Source organism: Lepus europaeus, chromosome 10 (genome assembly GCF_033115175.1).
Source record: "Lepus europaeus isolate LE1 chromosome 10, mLepTim1.pri, whole genome shotgun sequence".
In the NCBI taxonomy this organism is placed as follows: domain Eukaryota; kingdom Metazoa; phylum Chordata; class Mammalia; order Lagomorpha; family Leporidae; genus Lepus; species Lepus europaeus.
The window spans coordinates 115,125,799-115,131,798 of record NC_084836.1 but is presented as its reverse complement, the minus strand read 5'-3'; positions in this window follow the sequence as shown (position 1 = coordinate 115,131,798).

The window sequence follows — 6,000 nt, the reverse complement described above, 5'->3', positions numbered from 1 at the left end:
CTGCAGGCAGCGGTTTTACCCACTACACTACAGCGCCAGCCCCGAGAATTGCATTTTTCAGGTCAGCATGTTTGTCTCTGGGTTATTTGCACGCGGTGTGCACGGGACAGCACCAGCGTCTGCGTGAGTCAGGTGAGCACAGTCATTGTGCCGTAGATGGGGAGGGGGCTTCCGGGCCCAGGGTCGCCCCAGGTCTGACCGCTTGAGGGCCACAGACCATTCTGCCCTGCTGTCCACTGCCACCCACTGAGCCCGGGGCTCTCCGTCCCCACATCCTCACCTACGCTTGCTACTTTCCGTTTCAGTTTTCTGCTTTTGTCCCCTAACGCCAGCCACCCTGATGGTGTGGTTTTGGTTTGCGTTTCCCCCAGTGCCCGCCCCGTGGGGCCGAGTTCTTGCTGGCCATTTGCACGTCTTTGTTAAAGACTGACACTGTGCTTTTTGATTGACTTTGAGATAAACATAGGGCCTCCATCCACTGGTTCACTCTCCAAACGCCCATGACAGCGGGGCTGGGCCAGGCCAAACTCGGGAGCCAGGAACTCCATCCAGGTCTCCCATGTGGGTGGCAAGGGCCCAGATACTTCTGCCATTTGCCATTTCTTTCCCAGATACATTAGCAAGGAGCTGGATCAGAAATGGAGAACCAGTGCTCATATGGGATACCGGCGTCGCAAGCAGTGGCTTGACCCCTGTACCCCAATGCCGGCCCCAGGTCTCTTCTTTCCACTTCCGCACCCAGGCTACCTCCTTCCATGATTTTCCTTCTAAACCTCTCCCTGCTCTGGGGTTCACAGCTGCCCTGAACCCATCTTGCGCAAAATCCCAAAATCCAGCGGCGCTGAGCTGCAGTGTCACTGTGTGCCAGCAGGTGTCGCCAGAGAACTGCTGATGGCCGCAGTCCGCCACCTGCCCACCAGGGCGACTTTCACAGTTCATTTAATCACTCTGGAGTGTTGCGATGCTGTGGCCCATCCCCCACCACTCTGGGTTTGCAGAGCACCTACTGTGTGCACCCAGAGTAGTACAGGCATCTGGGTTTGAACCCCGCCTTCCCCAGCTGAGTGCCAGGTCCATTTCTGGGCCCCGGTGCCGTGAGACGAGAGCACTCGGGACACGTGTGCCAACACACTGTGTAACCACAACCCACCAAGACTGCACCACGAAGAACCAGGAAACTGAGCAGATGTGCACCTGCTAAGGAGGAGGAATCAGTAGCCAGAAAGTCCCTGGGCCCAGTCGCTTCCTTGGTAAACGGTTTTTAAAAAGGATTCATGTATTGGGGCCGGCGCCGTGGCACAGTAGGCTAATCTGTCTGCGGCACCGGCATCCCATATGGGCACTGGTTTGAGTCCCGGCTGCTCCTCTTCCGATCCAGCTCTCTGCTATGGCCTGGAAAAGCAGTAGAAGATGGCCCAAGTCCTTGGGGGCCCTGCACCCGCGTGGGAGACACGGAAGAAGCTCCTGGCTTTAGATCAGCGCTCTCCAAATGGCCATCTGGGGAGTGAACCAACGGACAGAAGACCTCTCTCTCTCTCTCTCTCCTTCCCTCTCTCTGTAACTCTGCCTCTCAAATAAATAAATCTTTTTTATAAAAGATTTTTTTATTCATCTAAGAGACAGAGTTACAGAGAAAGGCAGGGATCCATCTGCTGGTCCCCCCTCCCTGCACGGCTGCAAGAGCTGGGGCTGGGGCGGGACAAAGCCAGAAGCCAGGAGCTCCATCCGGGTCTCCCAGGTGAGCGCACTATCCAGTTTCCTGCTAATGCATCCTGGGAGGTAGCAGGTGATGATGGCCCAGCTGCTTGGGCCTCTGTCACCCATGCGGGAGGCTCCAATGTAGCTCCTGGTCCTGGGGTCAGCCTGGCCAGCACATCTGGAGGTGAACCAGTATGTGGAGTCAACCTCTCTCTCTCTCTGCCTTTCAAGTAGTTGAAAATAATAAACATTTTTGTAAATTCCCATCATTAAAAGTGGGAATAATTCACGCCAACCCCCCGCAAACTCTTCCAGGCGCTGAGGGGGCGGGGACAGAGCTGAGCCCAATGCCGGGGGTGGGGGTGGGGGCGACAGCACCTGCGCCCTGAGCCAGACCCCCGCTGGCATCCACGCGATGCCACCATGCGGATCTGCGCTCAGGGGCTGCGGCCCAGGGGAGACCTGGACTAAGGTCCGGGCGCCAGGCCCTGCACGTTGTGCGCTTCTGAAGAAAGAAGCCAAAGCGGAAAACCTCTCCCCGCCCTCCACCCTCTTTCAAATAAAATGAAGATAAATAAACAGTAAAAACTTTAAAAGCCCGGGGAAGTGAACTGGGCAGCTTATTAAAGAGATGTTTACCCTGACCGCACGAGGTTCGAGGTTCGTCCCTGGAATGCGGGAACGATCGATGGCGCGCCCCACACACCAGGCACCGGGCACCCCCCTGCACCCCTGCACCAGCTTCTTGCTGTGCACACCTGGGAGCTGGCAGGTGGCTGCCCAAGTCCCTGTGTCCCTGCACCCACGTGGAAGGCCTGGACGGAGCTCTGGGCTCCCAGCTTCAGCCTGGCCCAGTGTCACCACTGCAGGCATCCGGGGAGTGAACCAGCAGATGGGAGCCCTCCCTCTCTCTCCCTTTCTCTCCCTCTCTCTCTCCCTTTCTCTCCCTCTCCCTCTCTCTCTCCATCTCTCTCTCTCTCTCTCTCTCTCTCTCTGCGTGTGTGTGTGTGTGTAACTCTGCCTCAAGTAAATAAATAAATCTTTTATTTTTTTTTAAAAAAAGTGTACAAATGGTTAATAAACACACCAAAAAATGCTCAGCTTTGCTAATCATTAAGAAATGCAACCAAGACCACAGCGAGGGAACAGGCACCCGGTCCACCTGCCCATGAGTCCTCCGTTAGGCGAATCCACGCCCCCCATGGCCAGGCCCCCATCCCGGCTCCCTGCTAACGCCGCCCTGGGTGCTGCGGGTAAAGGCTCAAAGAACTGGGTCCCCAGCACCTGCAGAGGGGAACTGGGCTGTGTGCTCACCCCCAGCTGTGGCCTGGCCCCGTCGTGGCCGGGGAGGGGTCTGGGCCGTGAGCCAGCAGGCGGAGACGTCTCCTTCTCCGTCTGTCTCCCCTTCTCTCCGTCACTCTTGCAAATGCACAGCGCAGAGATCTCCCAGACAGACAGGAGATAACAGGTGTCGGTGAGGACGGAGAGAGCGCTCGCCCTCGGCGCTGCCGGCGGCCTGCACACCCGCACCGTGGGCAGAACTCCCGAGGGACACAGCGATTCCGCTGCTCGCGTGCACTACCCACAGGAACTGCAGGCAGAAGCTCGAATTCACACGACCATGCTTACGGCACAGTCTTGCACAGTGGGGCTGGGTTGTGGCGCAGGTTAAGCCACTGCCTGCGACCCCAGCTTCCTATATGGGTGCCTGTTCAAGTCCTGGCTGCTCCACTTCCAATCCAGCTCTCTGCTGTGGCCCGGGAGTGCAGTGGAGGATGGCCCAAGTGCTTGGGCCCCTGCACCCACACGGAAGACCCGGGTAAAGCTCCTGGTTCCTGGCTTTGGCCTGGCCCAACCCTAGCTATTGCAGTCATCTGGGAAGTGAACCAGCAGATGGGAGATCTGTGTGTGTGAGAGAGAGAGAGAGAGAGAGAGAGAGAGAGACTCTGCTTTTCAAATAAATAAATAAATAAATAAATATTTTTTAAAAGAACCATGCACAGTTAAGTGTGGGGCAGGCGGGTCTATGGACAGGTTAGTGGGAAAGCACAGGGTGGAGCCAACGCACACTGGAATATTTTCAGCCTTGAAAGGGAGGTTCGGGCACACGTCCGATGTGCGGGAGCCTTGGAAACACTGCCTGCACTGAGACAAACCCGGCCAGGGGACAAAGGGGGACAGCAGTCAGAGCGCCCACGGGCCGGGGGCCTGGTGATGGAGGCAGGGCTGCAGGCGGTGGGGTGGTAGTGGCCGCATGGGGAGCACGGGAACCCCACCCCTTCCCTGTCCATCAGATAGGCCCGCTTTCCCATGGGGCCTGCGTCTCCCCCAGGACCAGCAAGGAGGAGAGCCACACCAGCCATGTGGGCCACGCCAGCCATGTGGGCCAAGCGGCCATGGTGGCCATGTTGGCCACGTCGGCCATGCCAAAGTTGAATTCCGCCTGGAGGTGCCCCGAAAATCCCAAGAGCCCCGGGCACACTAAACTCCACCCAGACCCCGCCCCTAGCTCACAAAGGGTGCTGATGACATGGGCGGGGTCTCCTGCTCCCCTCAGGCTCCGCAGCCTGGTGTCCCGGTGTCCCGCTCCCGGCCACTGCCTGGAGCACCTCTCTCCGGGGAATCTGGCTCTCCGGTGCACTGTGTTTAGACCTCTGCTTTGGGGGGTCACGTGACCCCCGGGAGCCCACGGGCCGAGTCACAAGCAGCCGCGCCGGGAGATCATAAAGTAGCAGCTGCGCCCGCCCGGCCGCCCACCCTGCGCTCTCAGGAGCAGAGGAAGCCGCGCAGAGGAGGGGGGTTGGTGTGATGCCCCCCGCCCTGTCCTCAGCCCCTCCCTCGGGAGGGCAGCAGGGGCTCCAGCAGGGCCCGGCTCCCCCAGGTCGCGGCTGGGAAAGGAGACCCAGCCGACCACCTGCGCTGGACCTGGGGCTGCCGTTCACCGCACTCCGACCCCCGCTGGGCCAGCACCGATGTCTCCAGACGTTGCCAAGTGTCCCCTGGGAATCACAACCAAATCAGAGTCAAGAAGCCGGTGTGGGGCCCTGCAGGCAACCAGGAGAGGTCTCCCACCCGCTGGTTCACTCCCCAGATGGCCACAACAGCCAGCACTGGGCCAGGCCAAAGCCAGGAGCCAGCAGCTCCACCTGGGTCTCCATGTGGGCAGCAGGGGCCCAAATACTTGGGCCACCACCTGCTGCTTTCCCAGGTGCATCAGCAGGGAGCTGGATCGGAAGTGGAGCAGCCGGGACTCAAACCAGCGCCCACATGGGATGCTGATGGTGCAGGTGGCAGCTTATCCCGCTACGCCACAGCGCCAGCTCCAGAAACTGAACTTTTTAAAAAAGTGACTTGCTAGGCAGAGGGAGCCAGCCAGCCACAGAGCGCTCCCCTGTTGGCTGCCTCCCTGCCCTCGAGCGGGAACCCACACAGGCCCCGACCCAGGTGGAAGTGACTTGACGACTCCCAGGACGCCCACAATGGCAGAGAGCAGAGCAGGATTCCGGCCCGGGCACGCCGATCTGAAAGGCGGGCACCTCCACCACCACCCGACCTTCCGCTGGGCGGAGCTGGCGGCTGCCGTGGGACGGAGCCCAGATCCCCCAGGGGGGCACCAAGCACGGCCAGGCCGCCGCTTCCTTTCTGTAGGGCGCTGCTGGCGGGCTCAGGGCAGCCTGGCCGACTTTCTCCCCCCGGTTCAGTGGGAAGCCACCGTTGTGGGTGCCCATCTCCCGGCCTGGAAGGGTCTCATCTCACGCCCGGTCCCCCTCCTCATCCAGCCCTTCCTCAACCTGCAGAGTTCAGCTTATCCCTTCCTCCAGGAAGCCTTCCCTGACTTCTCGCTCTGGGCTTGGTCACCCCTGGGTATCTGCTCGGTGGCTCACGTACTCAACCCTTCCCTGCCCGCATCCCCCACCCCGCTCCGCCCGCTGCCTCAGGTCTTCCCACAGCGCTGCTCCCTTCCCTCCTGCAGCTGGGTGGGGGGCTTTACCTGCCTCGCTCACTGCTGGCATTGCCAGCATCGGCGTGGCACCCGGCCCACGGCGGGCCTCCGCGGGGATCTGGTGAATACATCACCTCCACCCCACCGCCGGAGCCTGGGTGGTGCCTGCCTTGGGGCAACCTGTGCCTGAACCGCAGAGCAGGGTGCGGCCAGAGAGCACGGACCGTCTGGTGCTCCAGGGACCCAGCCCACCAGCGCCGGCACAAAAGCCCGGCCCGGGGGATCAGGGGCCAGGGCCTGGATTCCACCCCCACCCCCTCCATGGCCAAGTGCAGCCTCTCCTGGGGGCCCCACCTGCT